Genomic DNA, 18,482 nt, shown 5'->3' with positions numbered 1-18,482 from the left:
ATTGAATAATCATCATACATGCATGAAATATAGAGTACCAAGTAATCTCATCATATAATAAACTGAGTGTAAACCAACATCTGATAATCTCTAAAATAATAATACTAATCATCCAACATAAATTGGCCTAAAAGAGTTTGGCAATGATGACAGAAATGTGACTTAGGGGCAGGCACTACAGGTTACGTAGGGTCATATGATATGCATTTGTGAGTTCTTGAATATGATCATTCACAAGGCATTACTATCTCAGTAAAACTTAGATCTGCATATTACGTCAATAAAATCAGAACGTAGATATTAAAGAAGATCTGAAATCTTCACATAAGATTCATTATTTTTTCAGTTCAAGTCTCCACCAATAAATGATCATAAAATATGATAGCTTTTACCTTGTACTCTTTTCTCTCTCTGTTATTTTCCACTTTCAGCATATCAAAACCTGTAAAATTTTGGTGACCAACCTTCTCTAAGACCAGTAAGTCTTAATCTGAATCTTCACTTCTTGGGCATGGGAATCTTGTCCTTTTCACCTCAATACCAAACCTATTTTTCTTTAACACCAAAATTTGCTTGCCCAGTCTTATCTTATGCCACTGTCTCCTTCACCATGCACATGGGGCATGAAATAGCTCAAGAAATGTGAATTCAAATGGCTCCTAAATATGTATGAAACTTTCCTCATGTTTGCACGTGAGATTGTGTCCCTTTACAATCACAAGATTAAAAAAACAAAGCGCAGCAAAATTAAAATAAAACAAAAAAATATTGTTTTTGGATGTTTAAGATTGCTGATGCAGCCAAATGTTCCTGCATCAAATGACCAGGGTAAGGAGAAATGTTTCATGAGTGAAGCTCATGAACATTTGACAACTGTGTGCTTGTTTTGGATCCACCAATCTTCCTTATCTTTTTGATTTTTCTTCTTTATCTTACTTTGCTTCTGTCTCTCCCGTCTTTCATCCTTCCTCTCTTTCTCCCTCTCATATAATTTGCCTTATTGTACCATGATTCATGCATCTACTCTATCTCTTCATCTTCATCATCCACTTCTTCCTCATTCTCTTCTTCCTCAATAATCCCCTCTTTATCTGATGCTACAACATCCTTTTCAAGCTCATAATATCATTCCATTTTAATTAAGTCATTTGTATGAAAATCAACGTCAACAAAGAATTCACAAAATTCAAGTTTTATGTAATGTTCCCTGCTTGGTTGGTTTGGAATTTTGAGATACTGCCAAAGGCAGGAATACTAATGTAATCATTCAATGCTAATATGTTATTTGTTTATCCAATAAGATTTCAAAACTTTTCCAATTCTATAGTCTAGTACATAGTTCATTATTTATTGCCTATTTTTTAAAATAGAAAAGTGCTATTTATTTGAACTCTTATTCACCATGGAAGTAAAAGCAAGGAAAAAAGTAATTTTCTGAACAAAAATTAGAAAGAAATTAAAACATTAAACTACAACCATGTAATATTAGTCTATGTCTTGAAGTTTCTACGTTACCGTAGGTCAATTCTCAAAGTTTCTACATTACTGTAGTGAACTAACTAAAGACAACCCATTTTTCACACAACTGCATGGATTGTAGGACAGACTGGGAAAAATGCTTTTCAAACCTGCAACCAATCTAGTTAAAGTAATTTCTCCCGCTAATGTTTTTCTCAACTATTCTTTTGATATGTTTGAAGAGCAAATTAGGCTTTGGCTTTACGTGAACCACCTTTCCAGATCGAGTGCAAATAGTTTCCAATGTAGAAGGTATCAGTGCATTGCATTCTTGTATCAGATTTTCCAATGTAGAAGCTATCATTGCATTGCATTCTTGTATCAGGATTTTTTTAAAAAGAACTACAATTTACGAACTATGATTTACAGTGTGAGATTTAAAACTATATTTAGGGTTCCAGTAGTCTTAAAATATTTCTTGTCTATTAACATCAGTGGCATGGGCAGAGAAAGACAAAAATATGAAAACTTGTGTCATCCATGTTTTGTAGAGAACCCTTGGAATTAAAAAGACTGAAGACTCTTTAAGTCATGCTTCTTATAAAGGTTATTTAGGAATCAGACTCCAGACCTAAGCTTTTTATTAGAGTTTACAGCCTGTGAACTTAATGATTCTTGTCTTTTATGTGAAAAATCAACTATTGCAGTCACTGATTATTAATCTCCTATCATAAATGATTATTAAACTGCTGAAAACAAATTCCCAGCTAATATCGAAAAATAACACAACTGCAACTTCACTTAAAATACGGAAAGAAATGCGCAACACAATCAACACAATATTTTTGGACAAATTGTCCCTAGAAAAACCCCTAAGGGAAAACCAGTTCTACAGATGAAAAATTATATTAAACTTTAGCAAATCAAGAGATACAAAATTCCTTGCCTCACACTGGCAGAACTCCGACAACCTCCTAATTTCTCCCGCTGATATTCCTCACTGCTATCCCCGCACTAACACTGCGCCCTTGCTAACACTGCAAGATTGTTTGCTAACACTGCAAACTGCTTCACCAAAGCTTCTCACTGTGCCCTTGCTAACACTGCAAGACTGTTTGCTAACACTGCAAACTGCTTCACCAAAGCTTCTCATTGTGCCCTTGCTAACACTGCAAGACTGTTTCACAAAGCTTCTCCCTTGCTCTCCAAATGCCCCCTAGACCCCTTTTTATACTACTCTCGTTGGTAAACCAACAATCGAGATTAAATCAAACCAACGGCTGAGATTAAGACAACTCAACAGCCAATAATAGAATTGGTTGCAAGGTGTCCAAAAGGGAATCTCTAAAATTAGTAAATAATAACCATTTACTAATTTTTGGCAAGTGGACAAATAGCTGTCTAAACCACCCATAAATACAACCGCTATTCATAGATAAGGACGAACAGCTGTCCAAGCTACCCATAAATAGTGCTGCTATTTCTGGGCCAGAAATAACAGCTGTCCAACTAATAATAATTAACACTCCCTCTTAGCGAGGAAGCTGTTCTGCATGACACACATCTTATCTCTGAAGAAGATAAATTTGACCTTTCCCAAAGCCTTCGTCAGAATGTCTGCTACTTGCTCATCTGTAGGTATGTATTGTAGTCGAACAACTCCCCTTTGTACACAATCTCTGATGAAGTGATATCTGATATCTATATGTTTAGAACTATCATGAAACACTGGATTCTCAGACAGCTTGATGCAACTTTGATTGTCACAATGTATCACAGTAGTCTCAACCTTCTGACCAAACAAGGCTACTAACAACTTCTGAAGCCATATAGCTTCACATGTCGCCATGCTAGCTGCTATGTATTCTGCTTCTGCTGAACTTAGAGCCACAAACTTCTGCTTCCTGCTGAACCAAGATACAACTCCTGATCCCAAGCTGAAACAACACCCTAAAGTGCTCCTTTTGTCTGTTGTACTTCCTGCCCAATCTGCGTCAGTATAGCCTATCAACCTGATACCTTCACCTCGAACATATCTGATCCCATACTCGACTGTACCACACAAGTAACGTAACACATGCTTAGCCGCTATCCAATGCATTCTCTTTGGTTCAACCATGAATTGACTAAGAGAGTGTACTACAAATGCTATATCTGGTCTAGTGTTGACCAAATACATAAGCGAACCAATCAACTGTCTATATAAAGTGGGATCTACATCCTTCTCCTTAGATACATCGTCATGCTCTGTGCGCACCTTCGGAACACCTGTCACTGTCTCACGAAGCAATCTAAGTGCTCCATGATGAATATGGCCCATCCTCCCACGCCATAGCTCTCCAAGATCTCTAGGATTACTATTTCTCATAAGTGCCTTAGGAGTATCAAACTGCAATGTATAAAGGCGACCACTCCTAACTCCAATAGTTATGGGTGATTTCCAATCCTTGTGCTTAATCAACACATGTGTCCCTCTAAAGAGTACATTATACCCCCTATCCTGAAGAACAGATACATAAATCAAATTCATACCTAAGCCCGACACATATAACACATCATGAAGAGGAATTATCTTTCCATTCTCCCTCTAAAACTGAATAGTCCCTTTCCCAACAGGGTTGAGTTTGGACAAGTTTCCCATAGAAATCTGGATGTTGGTGTCCTCCTCCTTGTAACTGGAGAAGTACTCTCTAACTCCTGTCATATGAAATGACGCCCCACTATCTATATACCAAACACACTGTGAGGTTGAGCTAACCATACAAGCTATGAGTGCAAACTCATCTTCCATTCTGCTGGAGAGTTCTTCTGCACTTGCTGAAGCTGCCACCTGCTTCTTACCCTTTTCCCTCTCTGGGCAATCACTGACATAGTGGTCAAACTCGTGACATCCAAAGCACTTGACCTTAGAAAGGTCCTTCTTCTTCTTGTCACTTTGTGAATTTGATCCTTTGCTAGATCCCTTCTTTGCTTTCCCTTTACCCGCTAGGGCAACGTTCTCTTGTTCCACCTCATTTTTCTGACTCTTGTTGGCCCCATTGACAAGACTTAGTCTAAACTCCTCCTGAGTGAAATCAGTCCATAGTCGATCCCAACTCGGTAAAGTATCTCGTCCACTGACAACTTGAACAAAGAAACTCCATTGTTTAGTAAACCCATTTAGGGCTATTCTCACTAGCTCATCATCACTAGGCCTATCTCCAACAGCTGCTAACTCATCCTTGACAAGTCTGAGCCTGGTGAGGTAACTTGTGACGTCTTCTCCCTGATTCATCCGAGTATTCTTTAGCTTCTCTCTGAGAATCAACTTCCTGTTAGTGGTAGCATTCTGGTACAGATTTAGAATGGCATCCCACATCTTCTTTGCTATATCTAGCTTCGAGATATGTGGAACAATATGATCCTTGACACCATCAAGGATAATCCTCCTCGCTTTGGCATCGTCCTTCCTATATGCTGCAAGCTGTGTTGCATCCGTTGGTACAGGTACACCACTGGTAGCATAATCCTTGATACCATTCTCTTCCAACAATAAAGAAATTCTGGCCTTCCAGACACCAAAATTTGAGGCACCATCCAATCTATCCTGATCTCTCAAACCAGCTGAAGCCATCTCAAGGGTTTAAAGCAATAATAAATCTAAAGAGATCAAAATTTCTTTCCTAGGGCAAAACTCTTCTACCCTTAACAATGCTCTGATACCATGTGAAAAATCAACTATTGCAATCACTGATTATTAATCTCCTATCGTAAATGATTATTAAACTGCTGAAAACAAATTCCCAGCTAATATCGAAAAATAACACAACTGCAACTTCACTTAAAATACGGAAAGAAATGCGCAACACAATCAACACAATATTTTTGGACAAATTGTCCCTGGAAAAACCCCTAAGGGAAAACCAGTTCTACAGATGAGAAATTATATTAAACTTTAGCAAATCAAGAGATACAAAATTCCTTGCCTCACACTGGCAGAACTCTGACAACCTCCTAATTTCTCCCGCTGATATTCCTCACTACTATCCCCGCGCTAACACTGCGCCTTTGCTAACACTGCAAGACTGTTTGCTAACACTACAAACTGCTTCACCAAAGCTTCTCACTGTGCCCTTGCTAACACTGCAAGACTGTTTGCTAACACTGCAAACTGATTCACCAAAGCTTCTCACTGTGCCCTTGCTAACACTACAAGACTGCTTCACAAAGCTTCTCCCTTGCTCTCCAAATGCCCCCTAGACCCCTTTTTATACTACGCTCGCTGGTAAACCAACGACCGAAATTAAATCAAACCAACGGCTGAGATTAAGACAACTCAACAGCCAATAATAGAATTGGTTGCAAGGTGTCCAAAAGGGAATCTCTAAAATTAGTAAATAATAACCATTTACTAATTTTTGGGAAGTGGACAAACAACTGTCCAAACCACCCATAAATACAACCGCTATTCATAGATAAGGACGAACAGCTGTCCAAGCTACCCATAAATAGTGCTGCTATTTTCGGGTCAGAAATAATAGCTGTCCAACTAACAATAATTAACATTTTACTGTATATTACAATTTCCATGACAGTGGGTACCGTAGAGAATTCCCCTAAAACAAATGTTTAGCCGAACACATGTCTCATAACTTGGTAAAATATGACCATGTTCAATGATATTGCTACATGTCTGTAAAAAGAAACCAAGAAGCCTTGTTACCAAGCTTAAAATATATTGTCTGTTTGGGTGTTCAAAAAATCAAAATTCCAAGTTATTTTTCTTACACTGTTAATTTTTTTTACAACAATTGAAAAATCGAGACCAAATCATGCAAATCCATACAAATCTTCAAACAAGTCTGAACAGATTTCTTGGATAACAAATTCCTTCTGTATTACTACAGTTGAACCTTCACATGGCTTCCTTTAGGTGTTCAATGGATGTCTTTGGTGACTAAATTCTAGTTCCCTTAAACCAGGGGTTTTCAACACAAAAGAATACAAAACATAGAGAAGTTTCATGCTCAGTTTGGTTTAAGCATAGTTTTTGATCCACAAGGAGATATAATGAAATAGAAAATGAATTCTCCATTATATCGTTCATCTTTGCTTGGCTTTCATTCAATATCCTATTCCATCCAAGAGTCACAATGATACAGACATCGATTGATAAACATTTTATTCTTATCATATTACTTAATTTTGTGTTTGTGGACTGATGTTGATTGGGCAGTGGTCCTGATTGTTGTGCATACACTATCAACTTGCTTCACAAATGCTATGATGATTGATTTCCATCCATATCTTAGAAGAAATTGTCTTTATTACTGGGTATCCCTAGCAATGACGTCTCTTGGAATTTTTTGCTAGGGATGATTCAATATGCCCAAATCAGATTGTGATGGTGACCTTTCTCTGAAATATATAATTTTTTTTCTCACCAATTTAGGTATATTGTAAGGGCCAGTCTCTCTACCATTTTGTGTAGCATTCTTTAATTCTCTATTATGTCCCAACCTTTTATAGAATATAATAGTAAGGAAAAAAGGTGTTGAGAGTGTTGACTTGGTGGTCAACACTTCCTTGGAGTTTTGTGCTGTGGATCTGGGTAAATCTGTGCATTTGTATCGAGCATTAACAGTTTGAGCTTGGTGCAACGGCAAATGCTACTAACAAGTGGTATCAGAGCCTTGGGTCATAGGTTTGAGTCTCCCTTCAGTTGGTGTTGAGGGGGAGATTGTTGACTTGGTGGTCAGCGCCTCCGTAAAGATTGTCGACTCCCATAGCTCTGGTTACATCTGACATTTGTGTCGGACAGTAACAACTTGAGCTTTTGGTACTACAATAAATGCTTCTAACAGAAGGCCTCACACATCCACCAAAAATCATTAGGAATTGCTCCTCGCAATTCATATAACTATTTGCACACATAAATACCCTTGTGGACCTGTTATGTAAATCCCCTGCTTCTCAGTTGATGCCTTTTCTACCAGTCTGCTAGCTGCTCTTTCTCATTCTCCTTTCAACCCTGCAAAATCTCTTTTAGCCGTTACTATTTTTGTTTTCACTGAGTGCCATAAGGAGTGCTTAAAAACAGACAAGAAATAGATAAAATAATTCAAAAACAATAATTTTCATGGCTCCAACTGCTTAGTCCTCCTCAATAAGACTGGTCATCCCCAACTTCATTGCTTGTTTTTGTTAAGTAACATGGATTGTTTCTGCAAATGTAATAATATAGCCATTGTTATAGATATGTTTTAAATGCAGATTTGGATCTCATATAAGTATGAGAGGAGGAGACATGTCTCTTGAAGAGACATGTATCCAAGGTTTAAACATCATTAGTTAGTGTGATAATAAAATAAATAACCATATATATATATATATATATATATATATATATATATATATATATATATATATAATTGAATATTTATCTAATGATAATTTACCATCAATAATGTATCTTATGCTCATATCAAACTGACTGTAACTACAAACTTAACACTCCTTCTTAGTTAGGCAAGATTGATATCATATCAGTATGATATTCCTAGAATGACATATTTAAGGATATCGACATAAATCTATCAACACACACATATATGTAATAACATATATTACATATGGAATTGGCTACGATTCACAATGAGGCTAAATTCTTCAACACTTCTTCTTTTAGCAAAGAGGGAAATTAAGTAATTTCTATAACTTCAATATAAGTCAAAACACCACCCTAAGTGTGGTCTATAATAAATTTAACTTATAGTGTCTAGCAAGATCCAGCTTGAAGAACCATACTAACTTTCATGGTGTCTGGCAAAATCTGGCCCGAAGAACCATGATAACATTTTCTCCAACACATTTTGGTGTTAGGAGATATGTCTGCTATTGATAAGATCGTCACCTTTCAATTGTTTACCTTCTATTCATTATCATAACTTTCAGGACTCTAGGACAACTACTTAATGTAGTTTGTTATGATAACATGTCCAACTATTGATAAGATCATCACCTTTCATGACATAATCACAACAACATCATGTATTAACTCACATGATATCTACCATGAACCAAGTCAGAGGGTGGACCCTCCATAGCTGCTACTAGAGGGTGGAACAAAGATTTTCACCTCAGGCATCTCTCTCATAGAGGAGAGCGAATTACAAACAATTTCTCTTAGATATTCTCCTCATAGAGAAGATATCATCCACAAAGGATTGCATCTCAAAATTTTCCTTCTGAACATCGATCTTGGGAAGTCAGGTCCTCTTGTTACTGCCTCAGAAACTCTCTTCACCCAAGGATGCTTGTCAAACTCACTCTGAATCGATTTTTTGATTTTCTGGTGATAAGTCATCACTTCCTCATTATATACATAGGAGTAGGCCCATCAACATCATGCAGTCACCGACATGTATTTCTAGACTCCCTCTGAGTATCAATCTTCTAGGCTCCTATGTTGCCTTAGAAGAAGTTTCATACTCCCTCTTAATGTAGAAGGATCTCATAATTTCAATCATCAAAAGATGTTTGCTTCAAGAGCCTCACTTCATCCATCTTGATCATCAGGGTTTGTGGAGCTACTATCATTAGATCGAGTCTGCACAATATTTGGTAGCATGTGTAAAGTACTAACCTTCTTTTCCTGTAAGAACATCCTCAAACATAAAGGAAAAGCTCAAGGCAAATAACCCTTATGGTATGCATCTATGTTCCCCCGAGTTTCTAGTACGGGAATGCTAGGGGACTGCGGGATGGGTTTTTGGGATGGCAAATTTTTTTGGCGATTTTGGGGACGAGGGGGGATGGCAAATAGGGACGGCTATATATATATATATATATACATACATTGAAATTTGCAAATATATATGTCATTCATATGAGCATGTCATTTAAACATTATAGAACCATAACATACAACATTTGAATGCCATCTAGGAAATAATATCCGATTTTAGTACCCAATTGTCAAAATGCATATCAATATTAGTGAACACTGAACAATGAACATTAATTGTCAATATCATAATGTTATAATGATAAACATGATAAATCTAAAAATCAAAATCAAAATATGCCCAAAGCTATAGGCCCAAAGGGTAGAGGGCTGCCATAAAGTAATAAGTATCAATGTATCATAATCATGTTCATGTTCAACATAAAAAACAAAGCATAGAAAAATCAAGCAGCCTGCTACTCCTATTCTGCCTCTATTGCCTTTTAGGGCATTTGGAGGGGTGGGGCCAACCTGGCCGACCAAGTTGGAGGCTTTAAAATATTTTTTTATGTTAAAATTTTTAAATTTTATGCAAACAAAAAAAGGGGATGGCTAGTCGTACCCAGTATGGAAAGGGATACTGCATACAGCTGGCCGTCCCCCTTTTTTCCCTCTGGCGTCCCCAAGTTTCCAAGACGTCCCATGCATTTTTTCACTTTTTGGAGACGACTAGGGGACGTCCCATACCTGTCCCCCCGTCCCTGAAACGCCGGGGTTTAGGCCGGGTACGTATCCCCAGGGAACATAGGTATGTATAGAATTACAAATAAGAGAGAGATTATAAAGAGTAGATAAATGTAAAAGATAAAAATACTTTTTTGCACATGAAGATTTATAAATTGTCCTTTTAGATTATTTGAGAATGGAACATCTCGCCTCTAAAGGTGGTTTAAGTGGGAATGAGACATTGACTATTATTCCCCCACGATGTAAAATTTCCACTTATTCTTATATTGTTGAACAATTTTGTATCAAATATGATAACTCCTTTCTAAGTTCTAGTTTATTCTTTTATCTATTGAAAGTCCAAACATTCATTTAGCTTAATAGTAGAGGCGAACACAAACTCGTCCACAATATGCCAATATCTTGATTGAGTATGATTGTGCCACTTGAATGACTCTACAACTCACACATCAAGTTTTATTTATCAAAGAGAGACACTTGTAGATGGTTCAACTTAAGTCACCAATTTCTCATGATGTACACGAGAGGTGGGCCCATTAAAATCACATAGTTGCATGAATTACAGTCCTCTTGACTGTTATGATTTATCGATCGCTAAAGATTCCATCACAACATGGTTTACTCCATCTGAATCAATATGATAAAGATCACTGAAGGTTAACTGAATCACATCCTCTATATGCTACCTCTCTTTTAGGGTTGCCTCAATCGTTAGTCTCCCTCTGAATTTCAATCTCTCTCTTCCTGTAATAACATTCTTGGAAAAGGTTAGGGTAAATAGTTCTGAAATACAATTACAAGATATTTACAATAGAATAATTAGAAATTTTACTCAAAAGAAAATTTATCTTATTGGGACAAATCCACTGGATTGGATTTATACAAGTCCCTCCTCAATATCATTAAATTGTTCTAATCATAAAATTTGATATGTATTTCTCTCGTAATTTGTCATAATTCCTAAGATCCTGTAATGTCCCTTGTAGGTTTTCTTAATGTTATGAACTAATTTATTCAATTTACTGTGACTTCTTCTACCCACTCCTTAATTTGAATTAGGCTATGGTCTTAGTATGACTTGCAAATGGGTAAAATAACATTATCTTAGTGCAAGTGTTGGCTATCTTGATACTATGCAAGAGTCATGGGACAAAAAAAACTCATATATTTTGTGGCTTACTCATAATAGAATACTTGTCCAACAAATAAATTCTAAAGATAATTAAATACCATCAAGAGGTGTAGAAGAGAAAAGTATTGACACCAATTCAACACTTTGCAAGAACACTTTCATGCAAATGAGTTGAATCAAAAAAATCTCAACCCTTCCATGGCTGACATGTTTACAAATCCAAGTAATTATATTTCACCAGGAATCTCAATTTTTAAATGACTTGTACGAGAGAGAAATGAGTGAATTAGAGACAAACATCAATTATGATATTTATTAATATCCAATAAATGTCCTAACCAATTCTCTATCGATATACATTTAAATCTAATGAAATAGATACTTATCTCCATATTATTGTTTGATGTGGTCTATGAAGCCCCTCTGCACTTGTCGGTATTACGTTGAGTTTGATGGAGAGTTGACGGATGCCTCTATATATATACATCCATATATACTTAGCTTTCATATTTTAGTTGCCACCGAAGTCATGCTTTCCATAATATGAGGTTTTTGGATGTGATTACACCTTGGCGGGTATGTATGTATTTGTCCTTATTTGATGATTATTTGATGATTGTTTTTCTCTGTATGGATATTCTCTGATTTATTATGGTTGTTCTCTCCTTCATGCTCACTTCTTGCCTTCATGAGGGGTGATGTGAAGATGCTGCAAACTCTCTCGAACCAAAGTCCCATTTAATATGCAAGCACTCTGTTAATTCCATTGACATAAGTTTGAGCCTCATAGAGATGATGCTCGTATTGTCTACCTCTCTGTATTTGTTCACAGCCAATATTATGTTGATTCCTGATTCTCGAATTGCTTGGACTTACCATAGACTCTGCTGGATTTGATTCCTATCACTGCGGTACTGTATCGTTGTCTTCTTCTTTTTATATGAGGATGGCTGTTAGTGGTCCCCCAAAGTTCTCTATAATATATAACGTTCAATATCTATCCCCTTTGGGCATTGAATGTCTCCATCTTGTACAGCTTATACGTTCACCGCTGACCTCAGTTCCTTATGCAGATCATGTTTGCTAATTATATTTTCACTGTTCTAATAATATTATGCTGGCTCTGCCATTTGCTCACAGGATATCTAAATATACTTCTTTCTCCGTAAGTGACTTCCCTATGCTTCATAAATCCACGTGTAAATTATAATGCTCTTTATTTTATTCTCCTCCAATGCTGCTCCAGGTAATACTTATCAGTCTGAATGTAATAGTCAAAAAATCGGGAGAAAACATGTTTGATCAATAGGTAAGTCTTTTTATTTTTCTTTCATAATCAGTATCCAACTGTATTAAATGCAGTCCATCTTTATCATTGCTAATTGTGTCTCCTGGATGCTTGCCTTCTAATCTCCTACTGCTGCCTGTAAATTATATATTCTCCTTATATCAAATATGCTTGTGTTTGGATTTTTTGTGTTCCCCAACAACAATTCAAATATACTGAACCTCTGCAAAATGATGTTCATTCGTAGCCATGGCAGCAGACTCCAAACCCACAAAGTAAAATTGATTCCCATGCAAATATTAAGTCAAGCACTACATTCAATGATATTTTTTTCTGGAAGCTCCAATATTATTTCCTTGTCTACTATAGACTATAGACTGTGTTTAATTTACATCTGCAACTACGCTCTGATACATGTTAAGTAACATGGATCGTTTCTACAAATGTAATAATATTGCCATTGTTATAGATATGTTTCAAATGCAGATTTGGATCTCATATAAGTATGAAAGGAGGATGTCTCCAAGGTTTAAACATCAGTTAGTGTAATAATAAAATAAATAACCATATGTATAATATATATGTAATACATATTATATATATAAAAGAATATTTATCTAATGATGATTTACCATTAATAATGAATCTCATGATCATATCAAGCTGACTGTAACTACAAACTTAACAGTTCGCTGAAGAATGAAAATTTCATTAAAAATAAAAAAGATTTGATGTTGATGAAACACAGTGTAAATGTTGAGAAAAAGAATGTACGAAGAATTATATATTTATTTATTGATGATTTTTGCATGTTTTATATACTAAAAAACAGAAAACTCCAAAAGCAACCCAGATCCCCTAACCCAAACCAGCAACTATGTTAACACTTAATATTGACCTCTTCCCCTAAGTTTTCTATTCTAAAGTTACACAGATATATTAAAGTTAGATACAACCATCCTAGCCATTCAATCATAAAACCAGACTTTTTCATAGCCCTTCATATATAGCCACCATTTCTTCTTAGCTAAAAGAAGAATGCTGCCCACATGTTTTATGAGAAGCTAATACATAGAGACACAACTATGGAGTTTTAAATTCATCAGGTATCATAATATATCAGTGCTCTGTTTATAGAAAAGAAAAGGATCATTCAATTAACAAATAAAATAGTAATACAGTTCAAAAGCATAAAAAAATTGATTTTGAAAATAAAAAACTCAAGGCTAAACACCATATCCGAGAGTGTCATATTCATATCATGTCCAGTATGAGCATACATGAGGATACACATATCTGGTAACAAATGCAGAAATATCCTACAACTTTGTTGTGATTCTAATGTTTTGTTATGTTTTCCAATCTCCATTCAAGTGAGATTGGGTGATTGTCACTTTTGAACTTTCAAAATATGCAACTCTATCTTTGTTGAAGAGATTTCTGACATACTGTCATTAGAGGCTTCTTTTACTTTTTAAAGTGATGATGCTAACCTCAGGAGATGCCAGCAAACATTACTGACATCAAGTATCCTCAAAGGTGATTGTCTGCTTCATTAGTGCAGGGACACATACAATTACAAAATGCCCAGTCAATGCCCAAGGTATAAAACCCCAAATTAGCATCACTCAAAAAGCGTACCAATTAAAAAAAAAGAAAACGTAGGTGGTCAAATAAAGCCAACCAAAACCCAGAATGAGTTAGTTTTAGTTGCTTTCATCTTTGAGTCTTTTGGCAGTTCGTTGTTTTGACTCTATAGTGGTAGGGTTTGTTTCTTGGCCCGAGACAACTTTGTTGGCCTATGTTCTGAGATGCTTCTGTCGTTTGCCTCTATTGACCAGTTAAGATATGCATAAAACCAGCGCTAATCAAATATTCATCATGGTAAATAAAACCAGCGCTAAAAATAGGCATAAGGTTTAGGCGATAATATTTTGAAAAAGTCTTGAACCCTTTTTTCCACCTAGCCTCCCTTGAGCATCTCTGTCCGCATTTATATCTGATTATTTCCATGCACCAAAATACTAACCGAGGACTTTCGATGTGCATGTTGGGCACTGTAGCACTGGCCACCAGCCTCTTTTCTGACTGGACTTTTAGAGCCTTTTTTCAACAATTATCTTATTATGATCTGTTTGTCTTCTGTTTTCTATAGACTTGTATACTGGGCTCAAAGGGGCATCATACACCAGATTTTTGTCTATTATATGTGAAAGTAGTGTCAGGGTTGTATTGGTATATGATGAATGTGACATCCCACTGCCTGAGTAACATACCACACAAGACTAATCGATATAGAAAGTCTATCTCAAGTAAATGCATACCATGTAGTGGATATAGTTCTTGTGAAATATGGTGGCTATATTGACAAACAGTTCGTTGGAAAACCTTTGAAGGCTCCTCTTTTATATTCTAAGCTTGCCCTACATCGACAGCCTAATTGACCTATTTTAATACATTTTCTTTCCTTCTCTGTTTAAACCTTGGGCTTGAAGACCCAATTTCTAAGCCTTGTTTTGAAGTCCTTATTCATGCCTGCAGGTCTTTTATCTGTTCTCACTTATTATTCTTGTCACTTTTATGCTTCTAGTTCCTTGTTCTGGCTGCTTCACCATCTCTAAACCGAGAAATCCATTAATTCTGTTTCATTTTAATGTAGTGCTTGGCTTTCCTCAAACTATTTGTTTTTCTAATTGAAAAATTAAACTCCTGTATTTGTTTTTTACTTCTAATTGAAATCTACCGAAAATTCCTACAGGAACAAAGCCCACAGAAATAATGGGATTGGTTGGTATCCCTCACAATAATTTATGTAGAGAGCAATTTTAGAAATAAATTTCAGAGCAGTATGACAGCCATCATAAGCTCTTAAACAACATCTATATGATTCTGGAACTATAGTCATAATTGGGCTTTTAAGGATGTGGGAATGCAAGTGAGTGCGCATGCTCTGTTTGTCAACTTTAGATCTCACCAAATCTTGAGAATGGTAAATGATTGGCAGATGGAACCACCACATTGATTGTTTACAACACAATCTGATATGACAATGGTGCATGGCAGAGGTTAGATAGTCATTTCCATCAAACATCTCTTCTTTACGATCCTAAAAGGCATCTGAATTTTCCATACTTGAAATCTCTCTCTGTAACACTTTTTTTGATGACTATGGAATTTGCTCAGTCATCAGGATAAGCAACTGAATGCATTTCAGATGACAAATCCAAACATTACCATTCAAATAAACCTACAAAACCTTATCCTCCTATACATGCCAAAGCCAAACTATCTTCAGTACAATCTGACTGATGCACTCTGGCATTGACATTTATTAATTTAAAGTACAACAAATGTCAGCAAAGGTTACATCATAACCTTGTATCTTTATTTCAGATATTTTGAGTTAAAATCTACTGCTATGGTCTTCTGCCATGCTTTCATTACTAAACTTGGAAGGAATGAAATGCAGGAAACAACACACTGTTTGAAAAATACTGATCAGAAATTTATACAAGATATTGATAAGATCCTTAATAACAGTAACCAAAAGTACATTACAATACAGAGGTAAGAAACTAGCTAACATTCCCACTGATTCATGACTGCTATGGTCTTCTGCCATGCTTTCATTACTAAACTTGGAAGGAATGAAATGCAGGAAACAACACACTGTTTGAAAAATACTGATCAGAAATTTATACAAGATATTGATAAGATCCTTAATAACAGTAACCAAAAGTACATTACAATACATAGGTAAGAAACTAGCTAACATTCCCACTGATTCATCTATCACCAGAAGGCATCTGCAAGCAGCAAATCTCCTACACGGATGAATACCCAAAACTATCAAGCCCTTGCTTGCAGGACCTGAAAGTAAAATGCTGTTAGTCCAACCTGAACTAACCCAGTCATCATTAACCCACACTAACCAGCCAGGGCAAGAAACTACCCATAATAGTTGAGGACCTCTGAAACATCCCCATTAAGAGATCACACCAATGTGGTTTCATGGCTTCAGCAGCTGCTAGTTCTTGACATCCCCACTGGTTGTACAAGCCAACAGACAAGTGAAGATAGCAGCTAGAACAGCACAACAAACCTTGGAAAGCTTGGCTCTGAGATTTCCTAACAGAGACCTAATTCTCTTGGGGGTGAAATTCTTCTTCATCTCGATCAATCTCTCCTCAGCTTTTTTCAAACTATTTTTTTGTTTTTTGAGGGACAGTCTCCTTCCCAGGGAATTTGTAATTCCTCGAGAACATTTGTCTGCAAGCATAGCTCTCATATTTTGATGTGACTCTTGTGAGCTTCTTTGAGCAGGTGTTCTCTGTCCATGCTTAAAACTCTAACAAACGCTGCATTAGAATCTGGCCATTTATACAAGCTCATTAAATTCAATCCTACTGGAACCTGTGTATCCAGGCAACCTGCAACACAGCTTGAGTTCATCAGGCTTACTCAAATGCATGCACAGCCCACTAGATTGATTTAACTTGGGTCTCTCAAATTTGTCACATAAGTCCTTTCAGATCACTGTATCTCTGTGTGCAGATCTAAATCATGTTGCAGCAACTTCTGAAGCCAGACATTATGATTATTTGTCATATTGAAGTTGAGTCAGATTGTGTTTTCAAATGTGTAGACCTCGAATAGGTACCTTGTATTTGTGTCTTCCCAGTCTTGTTGCTTTTCAGGCTTTCACTGTTGCTCCAACTTTATATATTTTGGGAATACTAGCATGGCTGGTGGAATCCATAGTTTTGTTTTGCTTTCTGTACAACATTTCTTGCATTGCAAATACTAAAAATGGAAGGAAGTGAAATCTTTTGGGCTGAGCAATTTTGCTCCTCTGCTAAAAGCTCAAGTAAGATATCAAGTAGGTCACTTGCTAATTAGAGGAAATTTCAAATCAAAAATTTCAGATGAATGAGCAATGGAAGCATGTAGTTGTTATCAATATCAATAATGTACCAAAATAGAACTGTAGCTAACTACAACTGTTTCAGCTTATAGGAAGACCATTTCATTAAAGTTTTATTTTTTCTCAGCTATCTCTGTTCTTTAAGTAGCAAGATCTATGATGACACCTTTACAAACTCCTGCAACATAGATGCATGTTTTCAGACTCAACGCTGTAGATGCTATAGCTGCTTTTTAGACTAGTTTATTTGATTTTCATGGTATCTTTGTTGGCTTTGATTGTGTATTGTAAACAAAGCCTAGTAACCTCTCTGCCTCTTTGCTCTGCTCTTTCATTTGCAGTGGTATTGGGATTGTAGTGTGTGTCTCTCATTATTGAACGTGACTTGTGTTTAGGTTATTGATGGCTCTTATTAAATGTGATTTGTATGTTGACAATGGCATTGAGAACTTTAGGTTCCATTGCAGATGGATTATCTGTACCTGCTACATGGATGATATGGGGAAGATATTCCAATGCTCTAGGATGTCCATCTCAGAAAAATGGTGATTACATCACCAAAATGAACATGGTAAAATGTTTAGCAGTATAGAATTTTATCGTTTCTATCTTTTTAGCATTAGTAGCTGGATTGTAATCATCTTTTCTATGGCTGAGCAAGGAGTTATGTATATTGTATATGTGGCTGCTGCAGTATGAATTGCAGCATTCTTAGGTGCTTTTTCTGTCTATAATTTGATAGATTTGAAGTCTTTAGTGTTGTTTGATAGAGTTGAAGTGTTTAGTGTCGTTTGATAGAGTTGAAGATTATTTTGGAAGAGGTTCAAACGAAGCAAAATAGGTTCAAGAATGTTGCCAAAGCTCAAGTATTATGTATTTTTTTATTGATGTAGCATATTGGCCATGTGCCTCTGGATTGGAGAGTACAACTGTATGAGATATTTGACATTAGTGTTGAATGAATTACATGGTGTTTTGAACTGGCATCTTCATTAATACAGATTTAATTTATTGTCTTTGTTATGGTGATTTATATGTTGAAAGTATTTGAAGTTAAATGATTGTGATGAGTTTCAGTTTTGCTCAATATGATGGATGAAGAAATTCAAATAACCCAAATAGCTGCTTCTTTGGAGAAGGTATTGTGGACTAGAGAAATGGAACACAAGTATCTTTACTTTCTCAAAGAGCAAGTCTAGCTTAGTAGAAAAGGATGGGGGATTTCGAA

The 18,482-nt window shown here is 36.1% G+C and overlaps 1 protein-coding gene across 1 annotated transcript in view; it reads left to right on the top strand.

Annotated features, from left to right (window-relative positions):
• LOC149553613 (transcription termination factor MTERF8, chloroplastic-like) overlaps positions 1-18,281 on the top strand; it is a 36,175-nt gene extending 17,894 nt beyond the window's left edge. The window contains exon 2 of the mRNA XM_089789029.1: positions 17,722-18,281. The gene's annotated coding sequence lies outside the window, so the exon portion shown is untranslated. The remainder of the gene's footprint in view (positions 1-17,721) is intronic.
• Positions 18,282-18,482: the final 201 nt, after the last annotated feature.

Source organism: Cupressus sempervirens, chromosome 6 (assembly GCF_028749045.1).
Source record: "Cupressus sempervirens isolate cs-2001-9-10 chromosome 6, ASM2874904v1, whole genome shotgun sequence".
NCBI classification, from domain to species: domain Eukaryota; kingdom Viridiplantae; phylum Streptophyta; class Pinopsida; order Cupressales; family Cupressaceae; genus Cupressus; species Cupressus sempervirens.
Note: the sequence above shows the minus strand (reverse complement) of the source record. Positions and strands in the feature narration are given on the sequence as shown.